The sequence below is a fragment of the Oryctolagus cuniculus genome, chromosome 2, assembly GCF_964237555.1.
Source record: "Oryctolagus cuniculus chromosome 2, mOryCun1.1, whole genome shotgun sequence".
NCBI lineage: Eukaryota > Metazoa > Chordata > Mammalia > Lagomorpha > Leporidae > Oryctolagus > Oryctolagus cuniculus.
Genome location: NC_091433.1, coordinates 36923995 through 36945302, shown reverse-complemented (window position 1 = coordinate 36945302; position 21308 = coordinate 36923995).

The following is a 21308-nucleotide window of genomic DNA, read 5'->3' as shown; positions in this document are numbered from 1 at the left end:
AAAAGAATCATCGAAGCTAAGAGAAGGGCAGCGGGGTGAGATACGGAAACCACGGCAAATGACAGCTCTGGTAAACATCTGCATGGATACAGCTGAACGGGTGGGGAAGAGCTTCCAAGAGAGGGAAGCAGGGAATTGGCTCTTATTCTTAAGATGCAAACCCTTCCAATGAACAAGCAGGACACTACTGTTGTCCCGTGAAGGTTAAACATTTACCAAAGATGTCAGGTCTTCCCAACTCTAGTCTTTCAGAGAGAAAGAAATGTAGCCATGAGTACCAGGATGCATGGAACTGTGTAGTTAAAATACCTGGATCCCTGACTACCTCTGGGAGATTTATTATCAGGTTATTTTGGCAGAATGTATTATTAACAGATGCTGTGAATATTACGGTGTGTAGCTATTAGAAAACTAGCATACTTCATTACTTCCAACAACTTCTTTTATTTTGTCATCATTTCTTATTCAATCAAACAATAAAATGTAGTGAAATATTTTCCCAAACTAGCATGGTCAAAAAAATCCCATGGTTATATTTACAAACTAGAGAATCCCAGACTTGTTTCCTGGAGATTCGGATTTAGTGTGTCTAAATCAGGGTCTAGTATTTTCAACAGCAGTCTTATGTAAGTCTTATAACTTGGCTTCTCTGGTAAACTGTGGAGCACTGCTAAGGTTTGAGAGTCAGATGCAGCTCTTTGAAATGCCAGCTTCAGGGTTGAGTGGTACAGTGGTTATGGTGCTGCTTAGAGTCTGTGGGTTCGAGTCCCGGCACTACTTCTCATTCCAGTTTCCTGCTAATGCATACCCTAGGAGGCAAGAGATGATGGCTCAAGTGTTTGGTTATCTCCTACCCATGTAGGAGCTCTGGATCGGGTGCTGGCCTTCCTAATTCAGCTTGGTCTAGCTCTGCCTCTTGTGGATGGAAGATCTTTCTCTCTGTCTGCCCCTGTATCTCTGTCACTTGCTCTTTCTCTCTTGCTCTCTCTGTCTCCCTCTCTAACTCTGTGTATTTGTGTGTGTGTGTGTGTGTGTCTGCCTTTCAAATAAAATTAAAATACATAACAAGTAAAAACACTTTATTTTTTTAAGATTTTTATCTTATTTATTTGAAAGGCAGAGTTACAGAGAGGCAGAGGCAGAGAGAGAGAGAAAAAGAGAGAGAGAGAGAAAAAGAGAGAGAGAGAGAGATAGGTCTTCCATCCACTGGTTCACTCCCCAGAAGGTTGCAACTGTCAGAGCTGGGCCATCCAAATCCAGGAGCCGGGAAATTCCTCCAGTCTTCCACGCAGGTGCAGGGGCCCAAGCACTTGGGCCATCTTCTACTGCTTTCCCAAGCCATAGTAGGGAGCTGGATCAGAAGTTGAGCAGCCAGGACTAGAACCAGCACCCATGTGGGATGCAGGCACTCCAGACCAGGACTTTAACCCACTTTGCCACAGTGCTGGCCCCAGTAAAACACTTTAAGATGTACCAACTTCGCTCTGTGTAAAAAAATGTTGTCTGTGTTGGGACAACACTTTCTTGACTTGAAAAAGGAATAATCAAATTATTATATTTAATTGGGTAATTCATACATATTGGGACCATTACCTGATAGTTATAGTAAACCCTTAATAGGTGCCAGCTCTGTAGCATAATGAGTAGAGCCACCACCTGCAATGCATCCCACATGGGCACCAGTTCAAGTCCCGGCTGCTCCACTTCCAATCCAGCTCTCTGCTATGCCCCAGGAAAGCAATAGAAGATGGCTCAAGTGCTTGGGCACCTGAACCTATGTGGGAGATCTGGAAGAAGCTCCTGGCTCCTTGCTTCAGATCAGCCCAGCTCTGGCCACTGCTGCAGCTTGGGGAGTGAACCAGCCGATGAAGACCTCTCTTTCTGCCTCTGCCTCTCTGTAACTCTGTCTTTCAAATCAATAAATAAATCTTTGAAAAAAAAAAAACACAAAATATCAAATTGAAGTAAGAAATGTTTTAGAAAAATACCCTTAACAAAATGCTATGATGTTTATCATCCTCACTTTTATTATTTTGCTGCTTATGTCATTCATTATCTAGTTTTATGAGACTCTGAATTTCTCCATAGAAACATGCTCTCTATTGCCTCCAAAACGAAAGCATGAGAAACCTAAGTTTCAGTGAAGCCACCAGAGCAGATACTGTCCAAACACCTGCACACTTCTCTACCTAAGTTACAACCAGAAGTAAAAGATGTCTCTGGGTCTGACGATAGTCATATGACAAGTACTCTCCTGCATGGAGATTCATAATGGGGAATTACAACACAAAGGTAACTTCCTGTTTTCAGGCTCCAACCCAAAAGTCAGAATCTTGTCTGCTTCATTTTCACCTGCCTATCACCGCGGACTTTACTGCTACAATCTTACATGATTGAAAGTTTTAAGCTTCTTTTTTCTTTCTCCATGCTGAATTGACTCTCCCATGGTGAAATCTCTTGAGAAAAGAGTTTCTGATACAACCCATCAATACCAATATATACAAGTGTCCCAAATCCAACCACAAACAACTAGTGCATCTGAGTGTCACTAAAGGCAACAAATAACTGTTGGCTCTACAAAACACATCATCAAAAGAGCCCTTGGAGTGACAAGTCTCTCAAGACTTTGAAACATGTTTTACTTTACAGTAAAATAGAATTAATTAGGCCTTTTCTGCAGCACAGATATTGTGTAAATGGAGTTGTCCAAGAAGGTTACCAAATGCCAGATATCATGACCAGCATAGCTGGTGGTCCATTGTGTCATTTTTTAATAAAATTCCTGTTACTATAGTTAACGACAGGGCTAGGCATAACCTGTACTGCAAGACCTCAGGAAGACAGTGGGTAGGCACTGATAGAAGGACTATTAGTATTAAACAAGTTATAGACATTAAATTATAATATAAGATAAATGTGTGTGAAATAGATGGCATGGAGCTTAAAATGTACTAAATATCTAGCCATTTTTCAATTAATGTTTGTTGGGTGAACATCAGGAATTTTGTGAAAGAACAGAAACTTTCAATTATGTGACAGATTGAGAATATGTATTTACTTGTACTTTATCCCTGAATTCTACTTAAATGAAATGATGAAAGGATACTTTCTTTTACCTTAAATAGTACTAGATAATTCATGCAAATAGCAAAATGAAACATAACACCCCACAAATACAAACAGACTTTTATGTTTGTTAATTTTTTTTTATTTTTAAAATGCCTAGAACTCCATAAGGCAAAGAGAATGAGATAAAAGATACCCTGATATTTAGCATGGAAAGAAGAGTGTTTGTGTAAGTAACAGCAGATAGAAGAAAGTTGAATCCTTAGCTGGCAGATATAAAATCTAAGAAATATTCAGTTCTGCTTCACAAAACCACAATGGGGTCTTACATATCTGTAAATGGAAGTTAAGATTAGGATTTATGGTTAAAAAAAACTAAATGTGTCATTAAACTTCTGATATATTTGTACAATGATCATAAATGCCTTGAGTCCTCCCATTCTGATCTAAGAACTGTGTGCTCTTGCCTTAGATTTGGGCAGCCTTGTGCCTGCTTCCAACACAGATTCCAGCAAAAGTAACACCACATGCTTCTGATACTAGATTGTGAAAGTCCATGCAGCTACTGTCTAAATATACCAGAACGTATAATTCTAGAACCATGTAACAGGTTCAATGAGCTGACACGATAATGGTGAAGAGACTATGATATGGGCATTCTTGCTGACAGTTTCAGTTAAGCTACCCTTTAGACAACCCAGCCAGAGCTAGGATTGAGGAAAGCATTTTGGAATTAGATTGTCAGGGCATAGTTGCTTTGCTCCCTTTTGTATGAATTACCTCCTGTTATGCCACAGTAGTTGACCCTGCATGCACCTTGGAAGGGAGAAGAGCTGTCCATGTTTTGTCTGTTTTAATTGTTCACCCACAAAATCGTGAGCATAGTAAACGGCTGCTGCATTATACTATGTGCTAGGGAGAAGGGTGGAGTCGTATGCGGTTATAGATGATTGGAATAGAGCTCCACGCTAGTCAAAGAGCTGCACAGAACTCCATCTTGTGCTATGGGTTCTCCCTTTTGTCTAATCCTAATATTTCAGTGAAGATCAAAACATGGTTTTTAACATCAGAAGGGGATATCAGGGCTTTCTGAAACAGAAGTATTACAATAAAATGAAGATATTCATGAAAGTCCATTTATTAAATTTTAAATCTGCCAATTTTTTTTTTTTTTGACAGGCAGAGTGGACAGTGAGAGAGAGAGACAGAGAGAAAGGTCTTCCTTTGCCATTGGTTCACCCTCCAATGGCCGCCGTGGCTGGGGCACCGCGCTGATCCGATGGCAGGAGCCAGGTGCTTATCCTGGTCTCCCATGGGGTGCAGGGCCCAAGTACTTGAGTCATCCTCCACTGCACTCCCGGGCCACAGCAGAGAGCTGGCCTGGAAGAGGGGCAACTGGGACAGAATCTGGAGCCCCAACCGGGACTAGAACATGGTATGCCAGCGCCGCAGGCAGAGGATTAGCCTAGTGAGCAGTGGTGCCGGCCAAAATCTGCCAGTATTCTTAACTTTACTTGGCACAAACAAAGCTGCCATCTAAGGTGTAGCTTCCCGGCCTTATTTAGGAAGAGAAAGCAAAACAAATAGACGGGGAAAAAGTTAGTAAAACAGTGTCCAGGAAGATAGCAACTTAGATTAAAAAAGAAAAACCTTCACTATTGTTAATATTCTGTGAAATAAGAAGGTGATATATATGTTCATGAAATAAGCGAGGGTGCTACTGAAAAATATAAAAAACTTACCATGGAAATTAAAACATTATGGAAACATTCGAAAATAAAATTTAGGAAATCTCTGAGATAAATAAGCAAAAGAACATAACTGGAAATCTAGAGAAAGATAATTTTTAAAAAATTATATTTATTTTTATTTGGAGGAAGAGGGAGATCAATCTTCCATCTGCTGGCCACTCCTCAAATGCCCAAAACATCCAGAGAGGGGCCAGCATGAATCCAGGAATCCAGAGTAAACCCAGGCCTTCCTTGTGCTCAAGCACATGAGCCACCACCAGCTGACTTTCAGAGGAAATAACTAGATCTGGCCCCACTCAAGAGGAAGGGACTTGAAACGTGGATATCAGAAAGTGTGCATCACTTTGGTCCATTTTGGAGGTTTCCTGCTATAAACTGTGATGTAAAATTCAATTAAGCAAGGCTTTTAAAGCCAGAAGGAATCAATTTGTCCAAGCTGGCATTCTATACCCAGCCTAGCAACTATAGATGAACCTAGAATAACAGCATTTTCAGACTTTCAAGGTCTAAAATTTTACTTTTCATGTACTTTGTCTCTGTGTCACACATGCTCAGTCTACTATCACTCTTCTCATGAACTGAGGCATGGGGTTCTCAGCTTCTGGAAATACTAATTGATGACCGCTCACGTCTATGTCCTTCTTTGGAAATTGACCTTCACTGAAGAAAGTGTTCTTACCTGTGTGTGTCCACGCCCCAAGAATAATCTCCATATACTAGTGTGCAAACATTAGACCATCTATCCTCAATTTATAGTAATTCTGAATGACCACCCCAGTCCTAGAGCTTACTTTTGGTTCTGCTTAGACCTACTTTCCATGTTCTAGTTCGATTTCACATTCTACCCAATTCTTTCACTCTCCTTCACAAGGGTCCCTGAGAAACTTCCCAAATAAATTTCTTTCACACAAGATTTCCTTCTTGAGATAATTTACTGAGGAACCCAACCAAAAACAATGGTTACTAGAAGTGATTGAAAAGTCAGAGTCTAAAAATGAGAGACTGGAGCTAGATCATCACCAGTTGACTGGTAAGAACTCCATCATGGAGAGATGATAGCAACTGGCATATTGCAACAATGAAATCATTTAAGCATTCATTGATTGCAAAGTGTGATGTGAAATCAGTGAAAGACAATGCACTAGTAGATGTGTTTTCACAGGCATTTGATGGATTCTGGAATAGTTTCTATAAGGCTAACATAATAGAATCACAGTTACTCATGCTATTGTACTGGATAGTGACAATGAAGTTCTTATCTGCTGAAGCCAAAGGCCGGAAAAATAAGAATCAGGTCTAGGATTTAATTATAGGCAAAGCAAAGATCCAGAGAGGACTAGCTTGTCAACTCTGGCTATGGCACTATGCAAAATTCAGGACTCAGGTTAGGAAGAAGTGGAACCCTGAAACTTTGGGTGGAGAGGTAGTTGAGAACCTTAAGACCTGATATTTCCCTGAGATCTCTATGTTTTCAAAAGAGCCCACTCCTTTCCATTTGAGACCATAAATCCCTGTTTTGCAGGACAATGCAGAGGCTCCTACCTTGTGGAAAAGCGTGCCTCTCTCAGGTTCTACCTTGCATTCTCCTCTTAATTAACAGACAAAAATTTAGGGCCAATTCACAATGTAATTCAGAGAGATTATGGCCTAATTACAAAGAAAAGTACTAGACCAATGGAGTCCTAAAATATAACTAACACTATTGTCAAGGTGCATGATAATAAGTATGGTTATGGAATTTGAGAAGATTGAATCACATGGATTAGGTATAGATTTAGATACTAAGTATTTACTGATTTGGGAACTTAGTTTCTTCTTATGAAAACCTGACATAGAAAGAGAAAGGCCAAGGCTGGTTTAAAAATGGGTCACCTCAACATATTTGTACAGTAATATTAATCTGGTCTAATAATTAATCTCTCATCCAAGTACTACCAGGCCTGACCCTGCTTAGCTTCCAAGATCAGATGAGATCAGTCTTGTTCAGGGTGATATGGCCATAGACATAATAATTAATCTAATGTATCACAGATGTAGAACAGATGCCCTCAAGATTGCTCTGAAAATTACATCAGAAATTATCGCAGAGAGAAAAGTTTTTAGCACTTTACTTGATATTTTATGTTGTTTTTAAAAGGAAGTTTTCCAAGGCAAATATATACATGTACTCATGGTGTGAAAAAACATTATTTCTTGGTCACGAGTTTAGAAAGAGAAAAATTGGCAAGTAAAGAACAAGAAGTTCTGAGAGCAGCTTATGAATGGGCCTGAGGAGTAGAGGAGGGAAAAGATCTGTATATCACACCTCAATGCCCATCACAGATTGTCGACCAGGGAAAAGGCCTGAACAGCCTAGTAGACACAATGATCTAGCCAGTTAACAAATGGTTCAGCCAACTTCTGTCTTCAGGCATTCCAGAACTCTAACAATGAATTTTTTTTTTACAAAATCCTATTTTATTCTATAATAATTTATAAAAAATTTAAATCCCATTAAGAGAGATTATTTTAATTTCAAGATTTCTTTTTTTTTAACAATGGATTCTTGTCCACAGCAGTAATAGTAGCAGAAATAAGGCCTATTCATGGGTTTGATAGCATAAAATCTCACCACCAAGGCTGATATAAGAATTTCCAAAGCAAAGTCCAATTTTGAGACTAATGTAGCAACATTTTTTCAACCATCACATCGGTTGTCATGCTGATTTTATAGGATCCCCCATTCTGAAAGTGGCAGCTGGTCCTTGTGACTAGATCAAGACAAACTCTAGGTATGCATTTACTTTGCTTTCTTGCAGGACATCAGAAACCCCCAAGGAGTAATGAACTAGGATACTCATAAAGTGATTGTTAGATGTATTCCACAAAAGGAAAAACTAAATCAATGAAGAAGAGCTCATACAATTCAGTGATCACAGATTCCAACCAAAGAGATAGATAAGGAAAAGCTCCAGGATGATGGTTGAGGAAAACAAGAAGTGGTTGCTGTGTACCCATACCAAAAAACTGTCGATCCAGAATGCAGTAAAACAAAATCCTCAGAAGGGTCTTCTTTGGCATGATAAAAACTACAGAAAGACTAGCTATAACATGGTCTATGATGGTAATAAAATATTATGAGAGAAAATAAACCACAACACAGTGTGTGTGTGTGTGTGTGTGTGTGTGAGAGAGAGAGAGAGAGAGAGAGAGAATGAATCATATAGTGTGTGAACCATATCCACAAGAAAAATTTTGGCAACAAATTTATCAAAACAAATAATTATCCCCACAATTTTTTCTAGTTACTTTATAAATTTATGCCTTGCCTTGTTCTTAAGTGGATTTTGTGAGTTCAGTTCACTGTAAAATTGTATACCGTATTTCCAATATTCACTGTAATTCAGCAGTGTGGGAATTGATATTATTTGTACTAGTTTCAGTGCATAATCAGGGTATCTGAGGTGTTAAATTACTTCTTCTAAAACACACAAAAGTCTAAGACATACTGCAAGCTAGAAAAGTAATTCTGTGAAGTTATTGTAAGTGATTTCTATTTCTATTTTTCAAATTTTCTCAAAGATCATTATATTGACATAACAGTGAAAATAAGCTTGTAAAATAAGGAACAGACTCACTAGGTCTTCAATACACATTCACTGAGTTTTCAAGAAACACAGAACAATTGTCATTCAAAATCTTTTGATTCCATTTTTAAAAAGCTTGGAGTAAATTTCATATTCAAAACTTCTGTTCTCAGCCTAAATGGTCTGTACAATTTTAAGTCGGTTTTTACTCCTTAATTTAACAAACATCAATTACTGTATTGAAGAACTTAGATATCTGCATTTTAGAGCTGGCTTAAGAGAGTCTTACTAAAATAGTATTATAGTTTTTATACAACAATAGAATTTTCTAGAATAGTAGAGAAAAATCTTTTCAAATAAAAGAGAATAATATTGTTATAATAAAGGTGTCACATCTATCAATTCCATTGTTAATTTTTGGATCATCTCCCTTTACTTTACAAAACATGCTCTAAAGACATTTTATACATAAAAGAGAAGATAAAACAGGTGGTTTTTCAGTCTCTATATAGGCAATATCGTTCATAAAATAAATCAGTAAATTCACTGAGGAAATGAAAAAATCCAGGTTCTAGGTTGAACTAGAGAATATTTTGAGTGAGAAGTTAGTGGTGCTACCCTGTCATCACTTCACCATCAAAACGATAAATGGATCTTATAAAAAAGAGGCAAGGACTTTTAAAGACTATTTTTCACATTTGGGTTTGCTATATTCAGACTTTCACATGTACCTGAAGCTAGGTGCTTAAACCTTAATAACTTCTGTTTCAAGTTAGCCACTTACAGTATAATTAGGACTTGTTCCTCTTACCTGAAGTGACTGAAAATCACTATTTTAGAAAGTAACTGTATCAGTGATCTCTTGAGAAACTTGATAGCTAAGATGTGTGTGATAGTCTGCGACTAGCTATGGCCCATTTTCCTAAATGTAGCTCAGAACTAACAGTCAAAAAGGTAAACATATGGCGATCAAAATACTTATCTTCATTACAGATAGAGCCAATATTGAAAAATATGAATTGAAGTGATTGCTAATAGAGTTACACAGCATATTCTCCTGTAGCTAGAGGAGTAAGAAACCAAATGTGTTACTCAGATAGACTTAGTCATGTGGAAACATGGAGAAAGACAAAGATGGTCCCTTCCCAACACAGTGTCCTGGATACTTATGTATGGTTAGTGGGACAAATGAAAAAAAAAATCAAAAATTAGCCCAGTAATTGATTGACATGTTGTTCTTCCTCACACTCAAAAGTATTTGAAAGACTTAGAGTTTGAAAAACAAGGGTCATGTGACAAAAGAGAAAAAAGACAGGAAGGGGCCAGCGCTATGACTAGTGGGTAAAGCTGCCACCTACAGTGTCAGCATCCCATATGGTTGCTGGTTCAAGTCCTGGATCCTCCACTTTCAATCCAGCACTCTAATTGCAGCCTAGGAAAGCAGTAGAACATGTCCCAAGTGCCTATATCTCTGTGGTCACCATGAGAGACTGGAAGAAGGTCCAGGATACTGGCTTCAGATCTGCCCTGCTCTGGCCATTGTGACCACTGGGGAGTGAACCAGAAGATGGAAGATATCTATCTCTCCCTCTCTCTCTCTACCTCTCTTTCTCTCTCTGCTTCTACTTCTGTACCTCTAATTTTAAAATAAATAAATATTTAAAAAAAAAAGACAGGAAAGATGACTTTTGAGGTAGGGAAAATGGGTATGAGTAAAACTATAAGGAAATATCATAAAAATATATTTTTAGAGAATAGATAGATTTTCTGGGTCAGAGGAAATGGGTCACATTGTGATGAAAACAGAATGTGGCAGAAGGGAAGTCTATAACATAATTAACTTAATAGGCTTTGGGGAATTTTGTATAGACAGAAGTGAGCTATTGAACTTTATTGAGCAAAACTTGAATATAGAGGAGTATTTTAGGGAGTAACATAAGCTGGGAAAAAAACAGCAAATTAATCAGATATCAGTCTTTGGCTAGGGAGATAGAAAAGAACACACGCTTCTCCTACTTATATTTCCCAGTGTTGGATTTCTAAATGCAAAGCAACAATGAAATTCAAGGTGCATACGCATGTGTGGGTGTGTGGGTATGTGTGAGGGATTATGGTGCAATTAAATTATTTTAAAATTTGAAAATTTACAAAAAAATTACTTTTCTCTCATCATTAATGCTGTTTTAGTTGGGTTTTAAGTCTAACATTTAAAAATCACTTCTGAAAATATTTAGTAGTAAAAAATCAAATGGATTAAGAGAGTAAAGGCTGTTTTTATTATTTTTTTCTTTTTATCATAGCTTTCATTTCATTCTCCTTTTTTAAAAAACTCACTGAAATATTTCAGGAAAGTATATGGTTGTATAAGCATGGCTTGGCCTGGTTCCTTATCCCATTGAGATTACAGGGAAGTGAATGGTACATGGTGACTAACTGATATTGAAGAGAAGGAAAATTTCCCCAGAACATCATAAAAACACAGGTAAGGCAGAAGTGAGATTGGTAGGTAGGTAGTCTATTAGTTACCACACATCAGGGAAAACATATGGTATTTGTCTTTTTGAGATTGGCTTATTTCACTAAGTAAATAGTTTCCATTTGCATCCATTTCTTTGCAAAAGAAAGGAATTCACTCTTTTTTTACACTGAGTTGTATTCCAAAGTTTTTATATACCACAATTTCTTTATCCAGTCATCAGTTGATGGGCACCTGGGTTGATTCCATATTTTGCTATGGTGCATTAAGTTGAAATGAACATGGGGGTAACAGATAACTCTATCTGCCAATTCCATCTCCCTTGGGTAAATTCCCAGGAGTGGGATTGCTGGGTCATATGGTAGATCTATTTTCAGATTTCAGAGGTATCTCCATACTGTCTTCCACAATGTCTGCACCAACTTGTATTTCCACCTAAAGTGGATTAGGGTACATTTTTCCCCAACCCCTCACCAGACTTATTTTTTTGTTGATTTCTGTACGAAAGCCATTCTAACAGGGATGAGGTGAAACGTCACTTTGGTGTTGATTTGCATTTCCCTAATGGTTAGTGATCCTGAACATTTTTTCATGTTTCTGTTTGCCATTAGAATTGTCTCTTGAAAAATGCCTGTTCAAGTGCTTTGCCCATTTCTTAACTGGATTGTTTGTTTTGTTGTTGTTGAATTTCTTAAGCTCTTTATAGATTCTGGATATTAATCCTTTATCAGCTGCATAGTTTGCAAATATCTTCTCCCATTCTGTTGGTTGCCTCTTCACTTTGCTGAATGTTTCTTTTGTATTGCAGAAGCTTCTCAACTTCATGTAATCTCATTTGTCTGTTTTGGCTTTGATTTTCTGTGCTTCTTAGATCTTTTCCAAAAAGTGTTTGCCTATGCCAATGTCTTGCAGTTTCCTAAATGTTCTCTAGTAATTTGATGGTGTCAGGTCATAGTTTTAGATCCTTGATCCATTTTGAGTGGATTTTTTTGTGTAAGGTAGGGGTCTTGTTTCACACTTCCACATTGTGGAGATCCAGCTTCCCAGCACCATTTGCTGGAGAGCCTGTCCTTACTCCAGGGATTGATTTTAGCTACTTGGTCAAAAATTAGTTGGTTGTAGATGCATGTATTACTTTCTGGAGTTTCTATTCTGTTCCACTGGTCTACACAGTGTTTGTTTTTTTTTTTTTTGTTTTTTTTTTTCCCCAGTACTAGGCTGTTTTGATTATAATTGCCCCTTTAGAATGTCTGGAAATCTGGTATTGTGATGCCTCTGGCTTTGTTTTGTTGTGTAAGATTGCTTTAACTATTCAACACCTCTTGTGTTGCTATACAAAACTTAGCATTGTTTTTTGTAAATCTGAAAAGAATGTCCTTAGTATTTTGATTGAGATTGCATTGAATTTGTAGATTGCTTTCTGTAGAATGGACATTTTGATCATATTAATTCTTCCAATTCATGAACAAGGGCGATTTTTCCATTTTTTTTTTATGTTTTCTATTTATTTTTCACTAGCATTTTGAGATTTGATGATTGTTTACAGCCATTGTCTTTGCTCTGGAGGAACTGTGTTTTTTTCTTCCTCATACTACTTGTTGAACTCTTTACCTAGTATGAGGTTAAACAATATGAGTATTAAGAAAACTGAAAATAGATCTTTGTATATATTAAAAGTGGTGATATGAACAGAAGGAGGAAGAAGTGTGGGAGCATAGCAGGAGTGTGGGAGCATAGCATAGAGTGGGTAGTATCACTATATTCTTACCTGCATATTTGAAAATGCATGAAATTGGCCAGTGCCACAGCCCCTTTGGCTAATCCTCTGCCTTCGGCGCCCGCACCCTGGGTTCTAATCCTGTTTGGGGCTCCGGATCCTGTCGCAGCTGCTCATCTTCCAGTCCAGCTCTCTGCTGTGGCTCGGGAAGGCAGAGGAGGATGGCCCAAGTTCTTGGGCCCTGCACCTGCATGGGAGACCAGGAAGAAGCACCGGACTCCTGGCTTCGGATCAGCGCAGTGCGCTGGCCGTAGTGGCCATTTCAGGGGTGAATCAATGGAATGGAAGACCTTTCTCTTTGTCTCTCTCTCTCTCACTGTCTAACTCTGCCTGTAAAAAAAAAAAAAAAAGAAAAAGAAAAAAAAGAAAAAAAGAAAGAAAGAAAGAAAGAAAATGTATGAAATTGTATATCTTTAATAAAATTTTAAAAAGAGAAATTGGAGGTAGAACTGGTCTCACATCCACATAAATGGAAACATGAAAGGCAAAGCAACATAAGACCCCAACCTGTAAGGCAGAATAGGCAAAGAACTGTCCTGAGGAAAATTCTCTGTTGATACAATAATGCATGAAGAAATGGGACCTTACTCAGAAACACCAGCACGAGGGTTATGTCAATATCAGGAAGCAACAGCAAAAATCCATTAAGGGTTTACAACATTTAAGTCTTGGGGCTAAATGCTTTCCATGCATTATTGAATTTACGTCTCAAATAGCTTTGTTATTTCAATTCTGTTACTGTTAAACACTTTAATGTTTAAAACATGATGCTCAGAAAGGTCATGTTATTCACCTAAAATCATGATATAACAAATAGTACAAATGGTATTTGAACCATGGCAATAGCTCCAGAATTTCAGTCCCTGTTATGTTTCTCCAGGGACCATAACTTGTCATACGAGAAAGGCAAAACTACAGATTTTTTCAGATTGTGTCACTGAGATCCAAGTGGCAGAAGTAAGTGGACTTTGTTACTTGCTCTTTATGGAAATACTATTATATTCCTGATAGCCTGAAATATATTATTTAAATTGAGAATATTTAAACATTCTTGTTCTCGGTGACTAATAAGCATGTTTGTTAAGAAAATAATACCTACTATTCAAAATAAAGCTAGAATAAAAAGACAGGAACAATAAAAAACCCGAAAGTTTCTTTAAGCAGCTTTAATTATATATATTGCATGGTCAGATTCTCTGTGATTTTCTAGCTTTTCTGAAGAACATCATAAAAGAGTTGATTCTAATGAAAAGTTGCTTGGCTAGATAGGCTATGGGAGAAAAACTAGGTTGTAAACAATACAAAGGAAAAGAGCACAAAAGAGAATATATAGAGTAGAACAAAGTAGAGCTATAAAATTACTGAATTTCTTGATTCTTTGAAGTCTTTGCAAATCAAAGTTCATGAATCATCCAGGTGGATATTTTAAAAAAATGTGTGCCCAGAACTCAGGAAATAAAAATAGTCATTGATGGAAGAATTATCTACACAATTTTTGACAATCGAAGTTTTATGGGTAGCCCATATTATAGGAGAAAATGAGAATATGCCCAAGCAGGCCAGGATCACAATTTTAGGTGATGTCAACAGAGTAAAGAGGAAGAAAGGAATTGACAGAGGAGAAGATTCCAGATATGAAAGGGGTAGCTAAAATGATTCAATATTACAAAAGGAGAGAGCAGGAGGTGTTTTTAGAGAGAAAACTAAATAGTGCTGTAAAGTTGTTTGAGTGGTTCACAAATACGTGATTCTCTACTTCTGGGCATATGATAATATTGTATTATTCCTCCAACTCCACTTCTTTAATTTAGGGCACCCAATTGACTTATTTTGGATAATAAAACATGAAAAGAAATAACTAACATGTTATTTTCAGGTAGATGTTTTAAATGCAAAAGCATCCCATATTCAATGGAAATATTTCAGTAAAAAATTCTGTCCTAGGGGCCGTTGCCATGGTTCTAGTCCTGGTTGCTCCTCCTCTTCCAGTCCAGGTCTCTGCTGTGGCCCGGGAGGGCAGTGGAGGATGGCCCAGGTGCTTGGGCGCCTGCACCCGCATGGGAGATCAGGAAGAAGCACCTGGCTCCTGGCTTCGGTTAGGAGCAGTGCTGGCCATGGCAGCCATTTGGGAAGTGAACCAATGGAGGGAAGACCTTTCTCTCTGTCTCTCTCACTGTCTATAACACTACCTGTCAAAAAAAAAAAAAAATCTGTACTGTTAGTCAGGGTCCAGGTATGAGAATAATACAAGTCAGGACTTTCAGCTGACTCCCACTGGATATGAAAAATCATGTCTTTTTGTTTTTAAGTCTATGTGAGTTTGCATTGTTTATTACCCAGCACAACCAAACCTATCCTAAATGTAATAAGTGTTAAGTATAAGCAAAGAGGTAAGGAAGATGAGAGTGTAATAAAAATAAAAATGTCTTAGTATTTGATACCTGTGCCAACATTTTTTTTCAATAGCACCCCATCATTTGTCAAAAATAGTACAAACATTTATATCAAGGCTTTTATTTTTCTTCCTTTCTTTAATATTTAGTCTCCATTGTATTATATTACTTCTCTATATTTCTTTTTTTTTTTTTTACAGGCAGAGTGGACAGTGAGAGAGAGACAGAGAGAAAGGTCTTCCTTGCCGTTGGTTCACCCTCCAATGGCCGCCGCGGCCGGCGCGCTACAGCCGGCGCACCGCGCTGATCCGATGGCAGGAGCCAGGAGCCAGGTGCTTTTCCTGGTCTCTCATGGGGTGCAGGGCCCAAGCACTTGGGCCATCCTCCACTGCACTCCCTGGCCACAGCAGAGAGCTGGCTTGGAAGAGGGGCAGCCAGGACAGAATCCGGCGCCCCGACCAGGACTAGAACCTGGTGTGCCGGCGCCGCAAGGCAGAGGATTAGCCTAGTGAGCCGCGGCGCCAGCCTACTTCTCTATATTTCTGTAGGCCCAGGTTATATGGAAAAATGCTGAGAAGTTCCTTTCTTTTACCCCTTTAACACATTATGGTTGTCACAATTTATTGTGGTTGAAATGAAGTAGGTAGATGCATAGAACAAAATATCTTTAATTCAGAAATCACCATACAAATGGAATGAAATTGCAACAAAATAAGTAGCTCAACAATAAATATGTTCAGGCTGAAGCTTGATGGACTTTTATTAGGTGGAATACTAGTACTTATTGATCATCTATTATGTGCTAGACAACCTACTGGGTGCTTTATTGATGCCATTTTATTGTATTTTCGTAGAAGTCTTGATGAGTAGATGCAATCAATACTATTACTCTGAAAGAGCATAAGTTATCTATATGTATAATTTATACATGTAATAATTTATTAGATAAATTATTCAGTATCAAACAGCTGTGTTTGAGTTCAATCCCAACATGGGTCACAGAAAACCATATTTTCTTATTTCAGAAAAAGGAAGGTTGGACTGAATTTTCATTTTAAACACTGATATTCACATTATTCTGTTTTCATTTGACCACATTCATGTCACTGGAGAAGACTAACTAGTCCCTGATTTTGCAGCTTAGTACGGTATATTGTGTTTAGAACAAAACGGTGGGACCATAAATATCCAATAAAATATTTTTATTGTATTTTATTTGTATTTGAAGCTCTTAGGAAAGAAGGAAATTAACAAGAATTTTGTACTTGTGTAATGTACAATAATTTTCTTTTATAAGCTGAATAAAATGCACTCAAAATTTGCTCCCTAGAATTTGAGTGATTTGAAATTTCACCATAGGTGCCTGCAGAATTAGATCAGTAACTTGAAGATAATAAAGAAGGCACTGTTGAAAAAATTTAAATGATTGAGTGAAGTATTTGAGGGAGGAAGTCATTGTAAAACATATAATTTTCTTTTTCTCTCCTCTGGTGACTAGATTTAATTCCTTGAGTAAGTGTAGTACCTTGAAATTTCCCATATGAAAACCAGTGCTGTTGCAATAACAGATACTTACCCTGCGCAAACATTTTCTTTTCACAGTATCCTTCTTGTCATGTCATTTTTGTTGGGAAATGATTTATTAGAAAATATCTACTGTGTGGAACCTAAATAAATCATGCTGACTGAATAGTAAGGAAGCATAGTAATCAAATGCAGAGATAAATTCATTAACTTTTAAAAGTTTTAAGAAGTAAGGTAGCATTGCTTCAGTCTAATCCAAGGGTATTCAAAATGTTGTCTCTGTATCAGTAACAGAGGTTAGCAAAAATGCAAAATTTGGGGTTCTCATCCCACATCTGCTGACACAAGAACTCTGGTTAAGGCCCAGCATGCTATATTGATAAGCCCACCAGAAGATACTGATGCACCTGAAACTTGAAAAATTCTGACTTAGTCCATGGCTAAACATTCGGACAAACTTATATTTTACCCCCAACCTTCATTTTTAATAATGGTTCTTTTTATTATTATTATTATTATTATTATTATTGACAGGCAGAGGGGACAGTGAGAGAGAGAGACAGAGAAAGGTCTTCCTTTGCCGTTGGTTCACCCTCCAATGGCCGCCGCGGCCGGCGCGCTACAGCCGGCGCACTGTGCTGATCTGATGGCAGGAGCCAGGTGCTTCTCCTGGTCTCCCAGGGGGTGCAGGGTCCAAGCACTTGGGCCATCCTCCACTGCACTCCCTGGCCACAGCAGAGAGCTGGCCTGGAAGAGGGGCAACCGGGACAGAATCCGGCGCCCCAACTGGGACTAGAACCCGGTGTGCTGGCGCCACAGCAGAGGATTAGCCTAGTGAGCCGTGGCGCTGGCAATATTAGTTCTTAAAGTGACTGAACATTAGAATAACTGCAAGTATTTTTAAAAACACTGACGCCCAGGCCCACTCCAGACAGAGAGGATCAGCACTGAGAACCGTGATCCAACCCCAGCATAGTACATGATAGAAAGAACTTTGAGGAAAGTTTCAGTTGAGCTTGATTAAGGTCTTGTCCAAATTTTCATTCACAGTACAACTTTAAGCAAGTCATAAAAATAGCATATTTCTTCATCACAAAATTCTGCATATACATAATATGTTGGGTTATGAGAACATGCAGTGTAAATTCTAAAATCTTGCTGCTCAAGTGTAGTTCAAGACAAGCAACACCTGGTCTTGGTTGTAAGGGTAGCACCTTCAGCCCACCAGAGATCTGATAAAGCAGAAGCTGCAGCTTGAGGTGATCTGTCATTCACTACGCACTAATATATGAGAAGTACTTTTCTAAAGCACACAGACAATATCAGTCATTATCATAAAAATATGAAAAAGAAATCATAATGGTTCCCATGACTGAAATTACACTGAGCATTAAATGCGTAGGAGGGTTAAAAGGGGGGAGAAACGCAAAATAAGCACTGAAGTTTCACCTTTTCATTTGAAGATCCCCTTTGAAATAGACTTAGTGAGTCTATTTCTCTAGTGAAGACATAAATAATTACAGCTCCCAATCAGAGCTTACCGGATTACCAAGAATTTTTTTTCTGTGCTTTTTAAAGTTTAGTTCTTTTTTTTTTCCTTTTTTCAAATTTGTTTTAATTTTTAATTAGTTTTTAATCTATTCAATGTGTTTTGTAGATATCATTCTAAGAAAATAATGTTATTCCCTTCCTCCCTCCTGGCCTCTCCCTCCTATCCTCCTTCCTTCTCCTTTCCTTTCTGTATGTATTTTAGTTTTTGAGATAACATTTTATTTACATTAAAGGCTAAATACTTCACCAAATATGAAGTTTAACAAGTAAAAAGCAAAAAGACCCTAGTTTAGTAGGAATATAGATAGTGGCTATAATCAATAATTGAATGGAAATGACCATTTCACCCATACACAGTCAGTTGTAAAGTAATCACAGATTACTAAAACTTTAAAAACAACCAATCATCAGACCATGTCTCTTACTGACAGCATTCTTTGTATTCTAGCCAGCATAGAATCAGGTGGTTGCTGTTTGAAAGTTGGAAGGGGCTGGTGCTGTGGCTTAGCGGGTAAAGCCATTACCTGCAGTGCCAGCATCCCATGTAGGCACAGTTCGAGTCCCAGCTGTTCCACTTCTGATACAGCTCTCTGCTATGGCCTGGGAAAGCAGCAGAAGATGACCCAGGTCCTTGGGCCACTGCACGTATGTAACTGTGTAACTTTAACTTTCAAATAAATAAATCAATCTTTAAAAAAAAAGAAAGTTAGAAAAGAGGAGAGTATTGGAAGGATGAGCTGATACATACCCTGGAGTAGCAGAAGTCTGTAGGTGAATACTTGTCAATATAGAAGCACACAGATTACTATGATTGTTATTGTGGGCTACCAAAAACAGATAAACAAGTTTAAATCAAGTCACAAGAAAAGATCATTGTAATAATCTATGCGAGAAGAGCTAAGAAAAATCAAGAAGTGAACAGTGCCTCCTATGGATGGCTTAAATATTTAGTTTGATTTACTTCAGCAGACCCTTTTACTGAATCAAGTGCAATTAATAAGGCACAGACATGACTTTTCTTATAATACAATTTTTGTATTGCTCTGCTTTTTGGAGAAAATAATAAAGTGCTAGGTGAACAGTAAGTCCAGCACCTCCATACACTTCAGCTCATCAATTGTATAAATTATATTGACTTACCAGGATCGTGTTATTTGGATTTACTGTCTGTAAGGATGAAAAGCTGTAATAAAGGTGGATAAATGGATCCCATCGGCCCATAAATAACTTCTCAATGAAGAGAGCTGTGAAAGAGTAACTTTATTTTTCACCATCTGGTGCACCAGAGAATATTATCAAAACAGCAGTAGGAGGTGGCAAGAAAACATCCATTTCATTTCCACTGTTGAGAAAACAGTTGCATTTGGAAAATACAGAGTTCTCTTGCCTGGGCTAACTAGCTGTATACCATGCATCCTAAAAGCATTTGCTTTTCTTATCTTTCCCTACTTCAATGTGATGGGTAGGAGAAGAACTGGATTGGCAGACCTGATAACTAAACTGCTGCATATTCCTGAGTATTGGGAAAAACTTCATCAAGAACAAGGCAGAAATCCAAAGCTAGACTCTGAACTGATGGAGAGTTTGTGAGTGAAACATGAGCAGGAGCCATTGCAATCCCGCAAGATCAAGATGGGTCACACTCCAACACTTATAACCTTCACACCAGTTCAGGCATCTTACAAAAAGTCCTGGACTAAAAGTCAATCCACTCATTAATACATCACCTTTACTTTACAAGGCCTTTATTCTAAACATTTTACATTATGATGTGTAATCATTTCAAAATCTCATCTTGTTTATTATTATTATTATTATTATTTTGACTGTACAAATTGTTTTTTCCTTCAGAAACAAATCTATTACTTGTAGATATGATCAGTTGAAATAGAATCAGGTGTACAAAAGAAATGGGAACTTTATATTTATTTACTTTATTTATTTATTTATTAAGATTTACTTTATTTGAAAGGCAGAGTTAAAGAGAGATAAAGAGAGAGAGAGAGAGAGAGAGAAGGAAAGAGAGAGAGAGATCCTCCATGCAGCCACAGTGGTTATGGCTGGACCAGGGCAAAGGCAAAGCCAGGAGCCAAGAGCTCCTTCCAGGTCTCCCACATGACTGCAGAGTCCTAAGCACTTGGACCATCCTCTGCTCTTTCCCAGGCACACTAGTGGGAAACTATATTGGAAGTGGAGCAGCTGGGAATTGAACCAGCACCCATGTGGGATGTCAGTGCTGAACGTGTTGGTGTAACCTGCTATGTCACAAAGCTGTGCATGCAACTTTATTTTTTAAATTGCTGTATTCTATGTACCTTTATGCACCATTTTGATGGATATGGAAAACAATGAAGTTATTTGTACGTGAAAGTCTGAATAGAAGTTTAGGGTGATGAAGTAAAGAACCTATTTCTTTGTGTCTCAAACTATCTTTCAATATTTATATATGGGAGACATCCATATCAAATTCTTCCAAATATTTTCACACTCCTCTTTGTAATACCTATAAGGAACAACATTTCAGTAGCAACTGCACTGAAGGAGAAATGCTTGGAAAGACAGAGGTACTGATCTTACATGTCATCTTTTTTTTTTTTTTAAGATTTATTTATTTGTAAGTCATTTACACAGAGAGAGGAGAGGCAGAGAGAGAGAGGTTTTCCATCTGATGGTTCACTCCCCAGATGGCCGTGATGCCCGGAGCTGCGCCAATCCAAAGTCAGGGGCCAGGAGCTTCTTCCGTGTCTCCCATGCAGGTGCAGGGGCCCAAGCACTTGGGCCATCTTGTACTGCTTTCCCAGGCCATAGCAGAGAGCTGGTTTGGAAGAGGAGCAGCCGGGACTAGAACCAGCGCCCATATGGGATGCCGGTGCTTCAGGCCAGGGCGTTAACCTACTGCGCCACAGTGCCAGCCCCAACAATGTCATCTTAGGTAAAATATCTTGATTTATGTCATTTCAGTCTCCAAATATATAAAATATTTCCTTAGATCTGATAAAATTCATATTCCTTGCAATCTGTAATGCTCTATGAAGATATAATTTCCAAACCTTCTAAAAAGTTCTTTTATATGCTCATCAGTGGAAATAACCTATTCTAGAAAACAGAAGAAAAACATACATGTGGAAGCCTTATGTGTAACCAAACCAATAGTAATTTACATTAACGGAGAATTCACTAGGAATCAGGCACCATGTAGAGCAC